Raw genomic sequence first — 15,846 nt, 5'->3', positions numbered from 1 at the left:
CTGCTATGTCCCACCTACGCTGACACAGGAAGTTGTGTCAGAGGAGGTGAGACACAGCAGAAGAAACACTTGCAGGTCCAGCCAGAGGCAGTTTGCTTTACTTGTTGATGCTGCTGTTAGCCATAGAAACACTGGAGGATTAGCGAGAAGGAGGAAGGAGAAAGGATGATAAATACCAGACCCGGGGGAAAGGAAGAGTAAAAGATGCCAGACTATGAGTAAGGGATGAGAGGATGAGAAAAATACCAGAATGCAGGGACAGAGGCACAGAGGGGAGATGCTTTATAGGAAAGATAGGGACATAGAGGGAATGATGGTGGACATGGAGTGAGAGAAAATGTCAACTGGAGAGGAGATCTAGAAACAGCAGAAGTTGAATGGTACTTGGTGGGGGGAGGAGATACAGAGTAGCAGATGGATGGCATTTGGGGAGGGGGAGAAGGGGAACAGAGCTGAAGATGGGGCGGGGGGACAGATCAGAGAAGATGATGAATGGAACTAGGGGGTGGGAAGAAAGCAAAGAGAGCAGAAGATGACTGGGACTTCTCAGTCGAATGAGGGTTGAGGAACAGAGCAGAGAATTATAGACAGAAAAGATGAAGTGAGAATTTTGAGGGGATAGTGAGTAATTGGTAGTTATGAATAGGTATATGTTAATGGGTTTGGGAGAATGAGTGAGATTGTGAAATAAGAGAAGAGGGGCAAGAAAAAGGGATGACGTTTTGGAAAAGGTTGAGACAAAATATGAATGACCTGAAAGGCTGGAGTGGATGAGAAGCAATGAAAAGGGATGGGGATACTGGGGAGGGGTATGAGTCTCTGACATGGTTGAGTGAGGGTGGAAATGGGGATAAAAGATGCTGAAAGAGAGGCAATAGGACATGGGGAATAGGGTAAGAGATAGAATAGTCTAGAGGCAAGGGAAGGAAAGAGACAGAAGAATGGTCTGGAGGAAAGGGAAGAAAAGAGAGATAGTGGTGCTGGTCAGGGGATCGGAGGGAGTGGTGGGTAGATGAGGATTCACAGGGTGCGTACAGAGGATGGGGGTGGGCAATGGGAATGTTGGAAAGAGAATGAGAAGAAGATAGGAAAATCCAGTAGGTAGATGAGAAGTGAAAAGGAGACTAGAGGGAGAGAGAAAAGGAGTCTAATCAGAAAAATAAAATTCCCAGACAACAAAGGTAGAAGATACATTTAATGTAATACTTTAAGGACTGAGATGCTTTGTAAAATGTACAATTTTTTCTATTTTTATTTTGCAAACTACATGGGTCAATACATTTCTGTTTCTCTTTTACCAATATTGCCCTGCTTATAGTCTAGATTCCTTGAGGGGGTCTCCATTTCAGTTTTTTTTCTGCATGTTTCTTGTGGTCCCCTATTTTGTATCAGGTGAGGGTCTGTCCATATTCTACATGTGCAGCTGAGGTGAAGGATTCTGCTAGTGTGTGGTGTCTGTGTAAGAATCTGTAACAGTTCAGCTTGTTCCAGTTTCCCAGTAGCAGGTGCTCTAGGGCCCTGTGTAATATTTATAGTAGTAGCTTTTCATAGGTGGATTAGGACTGCTATGGTGTATAGGTTTTGGTGTCTTTTTGCAGGGTTTTATGTTGTTAACTGTCTGGCCCTATTTGAAAGTAGGCTCTGGGGCAAGGGCTGCCTTTGGTGGCCCTTATCACCAAAAATAAAAATGCTCAGGACTAATGGGCTCCACATCTGTAGAGTCACCACACAAACAAAAGTCCATTTGATTTAAGCAAAGTTTCTACTGGTGAAAGGAGCATTCCTGAGGTGATGGTCACAATTTTATTAATTTTACTTGCAGTTAAGACAGGCTGCCTGCTCTGGTCAGTCCTGGGACCTCTGCTACCTCCCGCCTCCTGATGTAACTTCCAGTTTCCTTGTAGGTGGGATGCAACAGAGGCAGTTTCCCCTCCCCCTACCGCTGTCTACCACTGAAACTCACTACCCACCCATGTCCTCTCCAGTCCTACTCACTACTGCAATACCCTATTCACCCCGTCCCTCACCACCTCACCATCTCTCTTATCCCCCTCCTCCTTCCTAGCTCTCAACCTTCAACACTTCCTTCCTGCCATTAACCCATCCCCTTTCCTCCTAAGTGCATCCCGTCTTCGTCGCCCTACCTCCCCCACCCTCCTCCGCACTCTCTTGCTCCTCCTCCTGCTATCCGCGGGAGACATCAATCCCAATCCAGGTCCCCCCCACCTGTCCTCGTCCTATCCATGCAAATGATTCTGGGATGTCTCCAATCTCATCTCTATTCCCCTCCTCCCCCCCTTCCCTCCCCTTCTTATGTGCCCTGTGGAATGCCCAATCGGTCTGCAACAAACTTCCCTTCACCCACGATCTCTTCATCTCTCGTTCCCTTCAACTGCTCGCCCTAACCGAAACCTGGCTCTCCCCTGATGACTCTGCCTCAGTCGTGGCCCTCTGCCATGGAGGTTATCTCTTCTCCCACACTCCAGTTGGCCGCGGTGGAGGCGTCGGGCTGCTACTCTCGCCCTCCTGTAGTTTCCAACCCCTCCTCCTACCGCAATCTCACTGCTTCTCATCCTTTGAAGCCCACTCCATCCGTCTACTTTACCTGTTGCCACTCAGAGTGGCAGTCATTTACCGCCCCCCCCCCCCCCCCCCCAGATAAATCCCTCTCTTCCTTCGTCACTGACTTCGATGCCTGGCATTCTCTCTTTCTTGATCCCTCATCTCCGTCCCTCATTCTTGGAGACTTTAACATACACGCTGATGACCCATCCGACTCAAGCGTCTCAGTTCCTCACTCTAACATCCTCCTTCAACCTCCAGCTCACCCCTACTCACCAAAATGGCCATTGTCTTGACCTCGTCCTCTCCTCTTCCGGCTCACCCTCCAATTTCCACGCCTCAGCTCTTCCTCTCTCTGATCATCACCTGATCACCTTCACACTTCTTCACCCCCCCCCCTCAGCCCCGCCCAACATTAACCACTACTTCCAGGAATCTCCAGGCTATTGACCCTCCCACCTTATCCTCTAGTATTTCTAATCTCCTCACCTCCATCATGTCCTCCGAGTCTGTCGACAAGGCTGTCTCCGCTTACAATGCCACTCTCTCCTCTGCTCTGGACACCATCGCACCATCCATCTCCTGTCCCACAAGGTTTACTAATCCCCAGCCCTGGTTGACCCCTTACATCCGTTACCTTCGCTCCTGCGCCCATTCTGCTGAACGCCTCTGGAGGAAATCTCGCACCCATTCAGATTTCCTTCACTACAAATTCATGCTATCCTCCTTCCAGTCCTCCCTATTCCTTGCCAAACAGGACTACTACACCCAATTGACCAATTCTCTCAGCTCCAACCCTCGTCATCTCTTCGCAACCCTTAACTCCCTCCTCAAAGTGCCCTCCGCTCCCACCCCCCTCACTCTCTCCTCAATCACTGGCTGACTACTTCCGCGACAAGGTGCAAAAGATCAACCTTGAGTTCACTACCAAGCAACCTCCTTCAACTGTCTCCTCAACCAACCTAGCCTGGCCTCTTTCTCCTCCTTTCCTAATATCACCGAGGATGAAACTGCCTGCCTTATTTCCTCCTCGAAATGCACCACTTGTTCCTCTGATCCCATCCCCACCAACTTACTTAACACCATCTCTCATACTGTCACCCCCTCCATCTGTCATATCCTCAATTTCTCTCTCTCCAGTGCAACTGTCCCTGACACCTTCAAGCACGCCATAGTCACACCTCTCCTCAAAAAACCATCACTTGACCCTACCTGTCCCTCCAACTACCGCCCCATCTCCCTCCTACCCTTCCTCTCCAAAATACTTGAGCGTGCCGTTCACAGCCGCTGCCTTGATTTTCTCTCCTCTCAGGCCATCCTCGATCCGCTTCAATCCAGTTTTCGCCCTCTACGCTCGACAGAAACAGCACTCTCTAGTCTGTAATGACCTGTTCCTTGCAAAATCCAGAGGCCACTACTCCATCCTCATCCTCCTCGATCTATCCGCCGCTTTTGACACTGACAATCATGATTTACTTCTTGCCATACTGTCCTCACTTGGGTTCCAGGGCTCTGTCCTCTCCTGGTTCTCCTCCTATCTCTCCAACCGCACCTTCAGAGTCCACTCTCATGGATCTTCCTCGACCCCCATCCCGCTCTCTGTTGGAGTTTCCCAGGGATCTGTCCTTGGACCCCTTCTTTTTTCAATCTACACCTCTTCCCTGGGCTCACTGATCTCATCTCATGGTTTCCAGTATCATCTTTATGCTGATGACACCCAGCTGTATCTCTCCACACCAGACATCACCGCGGAGACCCAGGCCAAGGTATCGGCCTGCCTATCCGACATTGCTGCATGGATGTCCAACCGCCACCTGAAACTGAACATGGCCAAGACCGAGCTTATCGTCTTTCCACCAAAACCCACTTCTCCTCTTCCTCCACTCTCGATCTCAGTTGATAACACCCTCATCCTCCCCATCTCATCCGCCCGCAACCTCGGAGTCATCTTCAACTCCTCCCTCTCCTTTTCTGCGCATATCCAGCAGACAGCCAAGACCTGTCGCTTCTTCCTCCTTAACATCAACAAAATTCGCCCTTTCCTCTCTGCTCATACCACCCGAACTCTCATCCATGCTCTCATTACCTCTCGCCTTGACTACTGCAACCTACTCCTCACTGGCCTCCCACTTAGCCATCTATCCCCCCTTCAATCTGTTCAGAACTCTGCTGCACGTCTTATATTCCGCCTGAACCGATATACTCATATCACCCCTCTCCTCAGGTCACTTCACTGGCTTCCGATCAGATACCGTATACAGTTCAAGCGTCTCCTTCTTACCTACAAATGCACTCAGTCTGCAGCCCCTCACTACCTCTCTACCCTCATCGCCCGAAACCTCCGCTCACAATCCCTCCTCTCTGTACCCTTCACCACCGCCAACTCCAGGCTCCGCCCATTCTGCCTCGCCTCACCCTATGCTTGGAATAAACTTCCTGAGCCCTTACGCCAAGCCCCCTCCCTACCCATCTTCAAATCCTTGCTCAAAGCCCATCTCTTCAATGTCGCCTTGGGCACCTAACCTTTATACCTCTATTCAGGATATCTAGACTGCCCCATTTTGACTGCCCCTACTTGACTGACTGTACATTTGTCCTTTAGATTGTAAGCTCTTTGAGCAGGGACTGTCCTTCTATGTTAAATTGTACAGTGCTGCATAACCCTAGTAGCGCTTTAGAAATGTTAAGTAGTAGTAGTAGGCAGCCTGTATTAATCGTTGCCAGCCACAGTCACTGCACCTGAGCAACAATACCGGCACTGCCGCCTGTCAAACACTGACCAGTGCCTAATTTACAAAAGTCTGCTCCCCCTGACAGCAAAACCTGGCTACGCCTCAGACCGGAAGTTCGTTCCCTCCCTCCCTCCTCCCTTTGAGTTACAGGCCCCTTCCCTCCGAATTTTAAAAGTCATCTATTTTACCTCGTCGGGGTTAGGGCAGCAGCAGCGGTAAAAAAGCATGCAGGCTTGGCTCTGTGCTTAGTTCAGTTTTCCCTTCTCTCTCTCTCTCAGCTCTGGTCCCGCCCTCATTTCCTGTTTCCGCAAGGGTGGGACCAGAGCTGAGAGAGAAGGGAAAACTGAACTAAGCACCGAGCCGATCCTGCATGCTTTTTACCGCTGCTGCTGCCCTAACAGTTCAGTTTTCCCTTCTCTCTCAGCTCTGGTCCCGCCCTCATTTCCTATTTCCACAAGGGTGGGACCAGAGCTGAGAGAGAGAGAAGGGAAAACTGAACTAAGCACCGAGCCGAGCCTGCATGCTTTTTACCGCTGCTGCCGCCCTAACCCCGATGAGGTAAGATAGATGACTTTTAAAATTTGGAGGGAGGGGGCCTGGAACTTAGAGGGAGGGGGGGACAGGGGATGAGGGGGAGGGGAGGGGGGAATGCACCACCTGTAAAGAAAACAAATTCAGCACCCCCAATCATTTTGAAAAGTTGGCTCCTATGCACTGACCAGAGGGTTTCAACGTATCATCGATGGTGATGCCTAATCCCTTTTTGGGTCTGTGACTCCTAAGGTGGAACCTTGCATGATGTAGCTATAATTTGGGTTCCTCTTTCCCACATGCATCACCTTGCACTTGTTCACATTAAACGTCATCTGCCATTTAGACTGTCTCGTAAGGTCCTCTTTTAATTTTTCACAATCCTCTTGGGATTTAACAACTTTGAATAACTTTGTGTCATCAGCAAATGTAATTACGTCACTAGTTACTCCCATCTCTATATCATTTATAAATATATTAAAAAGCAGCGGTCCCAGCACAGACCCCTGGAGAGCCCCACTATCTACCCTTCATTGAGAATACTGACCATTTAACCCTACTCTCTGTTTTCTATCTTTTAATCGGTTTTTAATCCACAATAGAACACTACCTCCTATACCATGACTTTCCCATTTCCTCTAGAGTCTATCGTAAGGTACTTTGTCAAATGCCTTTTGAAAATCCAGGTACACAGTATCAACTGGCTCACCCTTATCCACATGTTTGTTCACCCCTTCAAAGAAATGTAATAGATTGGTGAGGCAAGATTTTTCTTCATTTAATCCATGTTGACTTTGTCTCATTAATATGTTTTTGAATATACTCTGTAATTTTGATCTTTATAGTAGTTACTACCATTTTCCCAGCACAGACATCAGGCTCACCAGTCTATAATTTCCTGGATCTCCTCTGGAACCTTTTTTAAAAATTGGCATTACATTGGCCACTCTCCAATCTTCGAGTACTTTCAAATTACATATTACTAGCAATAGTTTTGCAAGTTCATCTTTCAATTCAAGCAGTACTATGGGATGAATACCATCCTGTCCAAGAGGTTTACTACTCTTGAGTTTGTCAAATTATGCTATTACATCCTCCAGGTTTATAGAGATTTCATTCAGTTTCTCTGACCTCAGCTTTGAATACTATTTCTGGCACCAGTATCTCTCCTAAATCTTCCTCAGTGAAGACCGAAGCAAAGAATTAATTTAATCTCTCCGGTATAGCTTTGTCTTCCCTGAATGCCCCTTTTACCCTTCGGTCATCTAGCAGTCCAACAGATTCTTTTGCTGACTTCTTACTTTTAATATATCTAAAAAAAAATGTTACTGTTTTTGCCTCAAACACAATCTTTTTTTCAAAGTCCCTCTTTGCCTTCCTTATCAGCGCTTTGCATACATTTGGATCCTTCTTCCATTTTCTAAAGGAATGTTTTGTTTTTTTTAACTCTAATAGCTTTCTTCACCTCACTTTTTAACCATGCTGGCTGTTGTTTGGTCTTCCTTCCCTTTTTTTAATACATGGAATATATTTGGCCTGGGCTTCCATGATGGTATTTTTTAACAGCATCCATGCCTAATGTAAATTTTTGACCTTTGCAGCTGCTCCTCTGAGTTTTTATTTTTTCACCGTTCTTCTCATTTTATCATTGTCTCCTTTTTGAAAGTTGTGTTAATGTATTGGATTTCCTGTGTATTTACTCCAAAGCCGATATAAAATCTGATCATAATATGATCACTGTTATCATGCGACCCCAGCACCCAGTGGCGTTCCTGGCCTGGATGGCACCCGGGGCGGAGCGCCGATTCCCCCCCCCCCCGGATGCAGCGCGCCCCCCCCCCCCCACTAAATTACACCTTCCCCCCCTCCGGCGAAATGACACCCCCCTGGGTGCACGCCGCTGGGGGGTGCCGCAGCGCGCGCCTGCTCCGAGTTCGCTAAACTTCGCTTCGCTGCAGCTCCCTCTGACCGGGACCAGGAAGTAACCTGTTCCGGGGCAGAGGGAGCTGCAGCGAACGAGCGACGAAGTTTAGCGAACTCGGAGCAGGCGCGCGCCGCGCCACCCCCCAGCGGCGTGCACCCGGGCGGACCGCCTCTCCCCCTTAGTACGCCACTGCCAGCACCATTACCTCCTGCACCAGGTCATGCCCTCCACTGAGGACTAGGGTCTAGAATTTTTCCTTCTCCTGTTGGCTTCTGTACCAGCTGCTCCATAAAGCAGTCCTTGATTTTGTCAAGAAATTTTACCTCCCTAGCATGCCCTGATGTTACATTTACCACGTCAATATCGGGGTAATTGAAATCATGCATTATTATTGTGTTGCCTAGTTTTAGCCTTCCTAATTTCTGATAACATTTCTACATTCGTCTGTTCATCCTAGTCAGGTGGATGGTAATACACTCCTATCATTATCCTTTTCCCCTTTACAAATGGAATTTCAATCCATAGGGATTCCAAGATGTGTTTTGTTTCCTGCAGAATTTTCAATCTATTTGATTCAAGGCTCTCCTTAACATACAATGCTACCCCTCCACCAATTCGATCCACCCTATCACCACGATATAATTTGTACCCTGTTACCTCACTTGGATTACTGTAACATTCTGTTTCTTGGTATTGTGTCAATATCATTAAAAAAAACTGCAAATCATACAGAATACAGCTGCTAAACTAATATACAGATTGAATAGATATAATAGTGTTTCAACCCATCTTAACAAACTGCACTGGCTTCCCATAGCAGAAAAGCTCAGGTTCAAAGCTGGGTTCAATCTTACTGTATTTCACCTCTGAACTACTGACTAAGACCATGTCGCTAAATATGGTCCAATCTAACAGACTGAAAGAACAATTGATCACTGTTTCAAAAGACAATTCAAAATCAGAAGATTTTCAGCTCTCTATTCCCTTTACTTGGAGGTAAAATATGGAACTCTCTACCTCTTTCCATCAGAACAGAAAAAAGCTACCTTAGCTTCAGGAAGAGAGAGCCTTTCTTTTTCCAAAGACCGCTTCATAACAATCCATTGACTTCCACCTCCTAGTACCATACATTATCCTTCCTATAATGTTTTTGGTTTCAGGCATTACACCAATGTTCTCTAATTGGTCTCATACCTCACGCTATCAGTTTTTGTCTCACCTAGAATGTAAACTGCAGTGAACCCTGGAAAGGGGATATTAATGGTATACAAGAATTTGATTTGATATTAACTTTGATATTGATTCAACATGGCACCATGTTTGGGCTCAAGTGCCTGTACAAAATACAAGCAAATAAAACAATAAACAAAAGTACATAAAAGTAAATATATTAATAACTGCATTAAAGAAGTCAAACCTTTAATATAAATAAAACAAACTTTACAGTCAAAACATCATATAAGAACCTATATACTTTATGGAATAATATAGACAATATAATAGCAAACATATGTATAGGATATCTAAAAGTACTTGTATATATGATATGATGTAATGAATAAAATGACCAAATTGGTTCCTACAAAAGAACTGAACTATATATATGTGATACAATCCAAAAGTAGCACTAAGTGTTTAAAAAGTTTGCAAATAAATGGATGCAGGCTATAAACAAAAAAATCAATATGTTTAAAAAAACAAACAGCATGTAAGAAAAGTATGAAATCAAATTATCTTATGTGTGCTTAAAGGGCAAATAATAAGAAATGTAGGAGATAAACTCTAAGAAATGTTTAATTCACACATATTTTATGAAGAGAAAAACAAATCCAAGTGGAAAAAACAAAAGACCAAAGAAAAGTGTCTTTAAAAGGGTCACGGAGAGAAACAATTTTTTTTTTAAGGGTGATACAAAAATAAGCATGATGCAAGACCTCATTACTTTTGCACAAAGTTAAATAAAATAAAGGGGAAAACTTGGTGGTTGTCCCTTCTTGTCAGAACATGAGCTGGGATTGGCTCATGCACTGACAAGGAGATATATGTAAGGTGAGGGAGAGCGACTCTTAGCCCCACACCATAAAAATTCTATGGTGGCCTAGTGGACCCTAGACACACAATCTGTTCTAAGGTACCCTGAGTCAGGGAGGGCTTCAACCAAAGAGAAGCTATACTGCTGGACTGGACCCCACTCTCCCTTTGGGACCAATAATATTTACCTGGGCCAAGGAGGCATCCACCAGTGGCCTCTTATCCCACCCCATTTTGTAAAATGCCAGCACCTGACTCCTAGCAGTGCATCAGAATGCTCTAATATTGGGAAGCATTGGGTTATTTAAGAACATAAGAATAGCCATTCTGGGTCAAACTAATGGTCCATTGTTCTGACCTGGTTTTACAGCCTGCTTTACTGACACAGACTACCAGGGCCGTGCCTAGGGTCTCTGGTGCCCCCCTGCAGACTATCAGTTGGCGCCCCCCCCCTCCCCCGTGGGGCACAAGATTCAAAGGAAATAGGAGCTGAAAGATGGAGTGCATCTTTGTGGGATTGCTGAACAAATAGAGGGTTTACAACCACTTAGCTTATCGTGCTTTCATGTTCACGAAATTGGTAATTAAATCTTTGATATCTAACTGGGCACATATATCATTCTCAATAGCAATCATGGCAAGGCTTACAAGCCTTTCTTGCGAAATACTTGATCGCAAATAATCCTATATAATAATTCTCACCTCCAACAGGATGTGCCTGGGACCGTGCCTCCCTTGGAGGTGGTCTGCTAGTCAGGCACGCACTGACGTCAGTGACAGCTGATACCAAAGCAAGGGGAGGAGTAGGGAAACACGCGGAGTGTGTTTCCCTACTCCTCCCCCTGTGTTACAGCCCACTGCACTCCCCTTCCGCGACCCAGTCGACCCCCCCTTCTCGGCGAAAACTGTCCCCCGCCGCCGTCCAGTACCTGTGCTGACGGGGGACCCCAACCCCCATCAGCCAAAGTCCTGTGCTGGCCTTCGCGCCATTGCTTCTTCAGTGATCTTCGGTTCAAGTTCCTCTGCGTGCGTCTGATGTCAGATGCACGCGGAGCAACTTGGACACAAAATCATTGAAGAAGCAACGCCTCGAAGACCAGCACAGGACTTCGGATGACGGGGGTTGGGGTCCCCCATCAGCACAGGTACTGGACGGCGGTGGGGGACAGTTTTCGCTGAGAAGGGGGGTCGACTGGGTCACAGAAAGGGGGGGGTGAAAACGGAGGGACGGCAGAGTCTGGAACAGTGAGGGAGGGAGAGTGGGGGATGGCCTTGCTAGCGCCCGTTTCCTTCCCTTTTGAAACGGGCATTTTTTTACTAGTTTTTTATGATTTTTAACCGTGAAAATGATCGCTCACCACTTGCTACACTGACAGGAATTGTCAGCAATATTCTTAGAAACAAATTGCTATACATTGCAAAATAAGATAGCAGATGTAAATTCTCAAAGTGGACATATTCCAAACACTAAAATGAAAATAAAATGATTTTTCTTTACCTTTGTTGTCTGGTGACTTTCTTTTTCTGATCATTGATATGTCTCTGACTCTAAAGTTTAGCAATTTCATTAAAGCAAAATATATTTTTACATATCACAGACTCTTCCTATCCAAGGAGAATCTTTTATTTAAAAGCAAACACCAAAAAACAACCAATCAGATTTTCACTTACCAGCTCTTCTACACTACACGTCAGCTAAACTTCCTCTGAAACTACTGTTGGAACCATCAGCCAATGAAATGGCTTTTAGCTGTAGCATCAGGTTACCTGACAATTATGCAAACATCATTGCAGTCATGCTCTCCTCTAGGTGTACAAGCTCAGAGAAAAAAAAAACCTTTGAACCACTTACAGATTTTAACAATTACACTATTTAGTTTTTATTTCTCCCCAGTCTCACTTGCATACCTCCCTCCAAACCTGGCTGTTCTCTTTAATTTGAATGTTGTTCAAGCTCACCCTGAATGAGGAGTTCATCCCACACCAACCATATAAATAGCACTTGTTGTATTCTTTCAAACAACTTCAGCAGCAGAGCCAGCCTGCCTGCCTGCCTCAGTGAGCACTGTGGCCAAAGAGGGAAGTGCAAGGGAGAGAGGAGAATCACAGCTTCAGGTAAAACCTTTTGCAAGTGAGCTGACCTCAGGAAACGGTAGGCGCCCTCCAGAGGTCGGCGCCCCCCTGCGCTGCTTACCTTGTTTACTGTGTTAGCACGGCCCTGCAGACTACTGAGTAATTACTGTGAATTCTTTTGTATTCGGATTAAGCTATATACACAATGATTAGCTATATAACTGAAAAGAAACAATACCTATAAACAGTCATTACATCACTGGTCCCTATATCCAAGCAATGCTAGGAGTTTCTAGACCAGGAAATGACGCAATAAACAATCATTATACATACATCATCACTGGTTCTTAATCTGTACATCCATGCTCTATACCTCAGCTGAGAGAAGCCCCTTTTTCAGCTAAGCCGGAATCTGACCAGGAGTCTGGTTCTATACGATGCGTCCACCCATAGATGAGCTTCCAGCTTCACTGTAAAAGGCCCCCCTCTTTTATTAGACTTAGAATTCATGATCAGAACTAAGGAAAATTACAAAATGCTTCAGAATTTCTCTGTTTTGGTAAACAAGCCATACTGTGGGAATGTGGTCACATGTTTCTCAGTCCACATGGCCAGTCTGAACTTTAAACAGGCATTGGCAGGCTTGAGTTCCAATCTGCCTATGCAGTGGCACCGAGCCCCAAATGGCACCGGGTTGGTGGCTTGCGCACCAGGATTTCTCGTCACAGTTCTGCCCAGAAGACCTGAACTGAAAGGGACAGTTGGTTCAATGTCAGAGTGGTAGCATGATCTGCTTTAGTGGCTGCAGCACATGGGATTGGAGAAAGGGAGTGTGGCTGGTGAATGGAGTGTTGGGGTATGTATGGAGGTTGTGAGGTTGATGGTCTGGGGTACTATTCTCAATGGGGGTAGGCTTCCTCCATGAATCTCAGAGGTTGGGAGGTGAGGGGATCAGATTTTGGATGGTGCTGGGGATGGTGAGGAGGGAAGGGGAGCCTTGGGTGGTATGGGAAACTCATTTACAACAGTAGGATGTTAGATTGTTGTCTCACACTCAGTTTGTGGTGGGGGACTCAGTTGTGCAGGGGGTGGGAAATCTGGGGGAGTGGCAATTTTGTTCCGGTCCCATTATAATGTTTAGTGGAAGATGTATTATTTAAGGATCGGGGGGGGGGGGGGGGGCAATGTTTGGCTGTTACAGGCAAACTGCTGGGGACACAGTTTACTATTACTAATGTTTATTCTCCCAATCAATGTCGGGGTTCTTTTTTCATAACATTTTCTAACCTCTTAAGGTCATTTGTCAGGGGGCAGGTTATTATTGGAGGGGCCAGATGCAGTTTGAGTTAATTCTGGAGGGCCAGGAGAATATAATCTGAGACATAGGAGAGCTTGATTGAAATTGATTTGGGACTTAGATTTTCTAAATGTTTGACAGCTTTATTGTCCATCTTCCAAAGCTTATACTTTTTATCCTCATCTTGCTGGAACTTATACACAGCTTGATGTGTTGTGTTGCCACAGAGCATTGTGGAGTCATGTTCAGGACACTCAAATAGAGCCTTTGCATATTTCAGATCATGCTCGTTTGTTGTTGGACCTGGGGTTGGAGGGTTCTTCAGCACATACTAGGTTCTGGCATTTGAATAAATATTTATTGGGGGATAGGAGGAATTGTGAGGAGATCAAGGGAGTGCTTCACACTTTTATGTTAGAGAATGATAATGGAGAGGTTTTTGATAGTTATTCATAGTTATGGGATGTGTTTAAGGCTGTGGTGAGGGGGCACTTGATTAAGTAGGGAGCTCGCAAGAAGACGGAGCAAGCTCAATGGCATTTCTTGCTTCTGGAGCAGTTGTGTGAGCTGGAACAACAACTGAGTCCTAGTGTGGTGGTCTGGAGAGCCTTGAATTTGGTTAGGATGGGGTTAGGCCAATGGCTATTAGAACAGGTAGAGTTCCAGCATCGATGTTTGCAACAGAACTTGAATGAGTTTGGGAATAAGTTCGGTACTAGATGGGCTAGAATGTTAAGGGATAGGAAACAAGATAATTTGATTTGGCAAATTAAGGGTCCTGGGGACATTTTACAATATACGGTGAGGTATCAGGGCTTCGTTTCTCGCATTTTATTGGCAGTTATATGACCAACTGGAGCTGCATGGAGTGGTAGAGACTGTCCAGGGTGACATTTTCTTCATTAGCTGCCAAAGGTAGAGATTGCTTGGAGGCGCCGCTCATTTTGTAAGAGGTGAGCTGGGCCATCAAGAAATTGAACAGCGGGAAAGCCCATGGTCTGGGTGGCCTCTGCTAAATTTTATAAGTTGATTGGGTGTCTGTTAGTTTGGTGGATAATGGTCTGTTAGGGTGATTCCCTCCCTCCGAATATGCGGGAGATGGGGATTACAGTATTGTTGAAGATGGGCAAGGGTCCGGTGAGCTGTGGCTCTTATAGACCAGTATCCTTACTTGATGTGAAGTTGTTAAGATCTTGGCGGAACACCTGGCTTTAATACTGCCAACGCTGACACATATGGATCAGGCAGGATTTGTTCTCTGACATCAGGTGGGCGATAATAACATCGGACACTTAATGTGATTTGAGATGCGTAGCGGGGCCTGGTCGAGCTTTTGTTGGATGCAGGAAGGCTTTTGACTGGGTTCACTGGTCCTTCTTGTGGAAAGTGTTGGAAAAGGTGGAGCTAAGGCTTAGGTCTGAATCAATAGGGGTATACAGAATCATTTGGGATTGAGAGGGGAGTCCGTCAGGGGTGTGTCCCCTCTCACCCCTTTTGTTTGCTTTATCCATTGAGCCTTTGGCTCAGTGGATTCGCTCAAATCTAGATGTGCAGTGTTTCCAGCGGGGTGAAGTACATTATAAATTGGCAATGTTTGCAGATGATATTCTAATGTATGTGGGGCGGCCTCTTTTTTTTCTCTTCCTATTATTTTATAGGAATTGTGGTCTTTTGGAGAGGTAGCGAGATTTAAAGTGAATTTAGATGAGACAGAAATTTTAGAGGTGACGACATAATCTCAGGAGGAAGAGGTGAAGCAGAATTTCCCCTTCAAGTGGGATGGAGCACAAATTTGTTACTTGGGGATTTAGGTGACACGAGATTTACTACATTTATAGGCTCAAAATTATGACCCCTTAATTTGTGCAATTCAATCTAATTTGGGAAAATGGATGAATGCTTGGATTTCATGTTTGGGGGCATATAGCTACGCTTAAAATGAATGTTCTCCCCCACCTATTGTTTTGGTTTAAGACTTTGGCTATTTGTGTTCCAGAAGGGGTATTACAGGCTCTTCAGGGGGATTTTCATTTGGGGGAATAAATCAGCTCGATTGGCACAGAGGATTTTGTGAAAGAGGGTGGAATTGAGAGGTAGGGCAGTTCTGAATTGTGGTATTATTGCCAGGTAGTGGATTGGGAGGTTTTTCCAGAGAAGAGGGGGGTGCAATTAGAGCGCGACCATTTATCCCTTTCTCCTGTGGTTTTGTGCAACATCTTTTGGGCATATGGAGGAGGGTGAAGGGGAAATTGGGTCTCAAGGGTAAGAGTTCTTTAACATTCCTCAGATATGAATGTGGGGGATTCTTCTACTTTTGCTGACATGAAAACTACATATAATTGGAGAGCTGTGGATCTGTTAACATATTTACAAGTGAAACATACGAGTCGGTGGCTTATACCTGATCCGGAGGAGACAGAACATTTTGATGGATATTTTTCAACAAAAATACATAGAAAAGAAACAGACACCAACACCTTTCTGCATTACACCAGCTGTCACCCACGGAGTCTTCGTGATAGTCTTCCATTCTCACAGTTTTTAAGATTTAGACGGGGTCTGATCAGATGAACGAGATTTCCATCCTTTATCCACATGTTTGTTCACCCCTTCAGAGAAATGTAATAGATTGGTGAGGCAAGGCTTCCCTTCACTAAATCCATGTTGGCTTTTGGGCTCATTTTCAAAACAGAAAA

Source organism: Microcaecilia unicolor, chromosome 3, assembly GCF_901765095.1.
Source record: "Microcaecilia unicolor chromosome 3, aMicUni1.1, whole genome shotgun sequence".
Taxonomy (NCBI): Eukaryota; Metazoa; Chordata; class Amphibia; order Gymnophiona; family Siphonopidae; genus Microcaecilia; species Microcaecilia unicolor.
The sequence above is the reverse complement of the archived record's forward strand: the minus strand, read 5'-3'. Positions refer to the sequence as shown.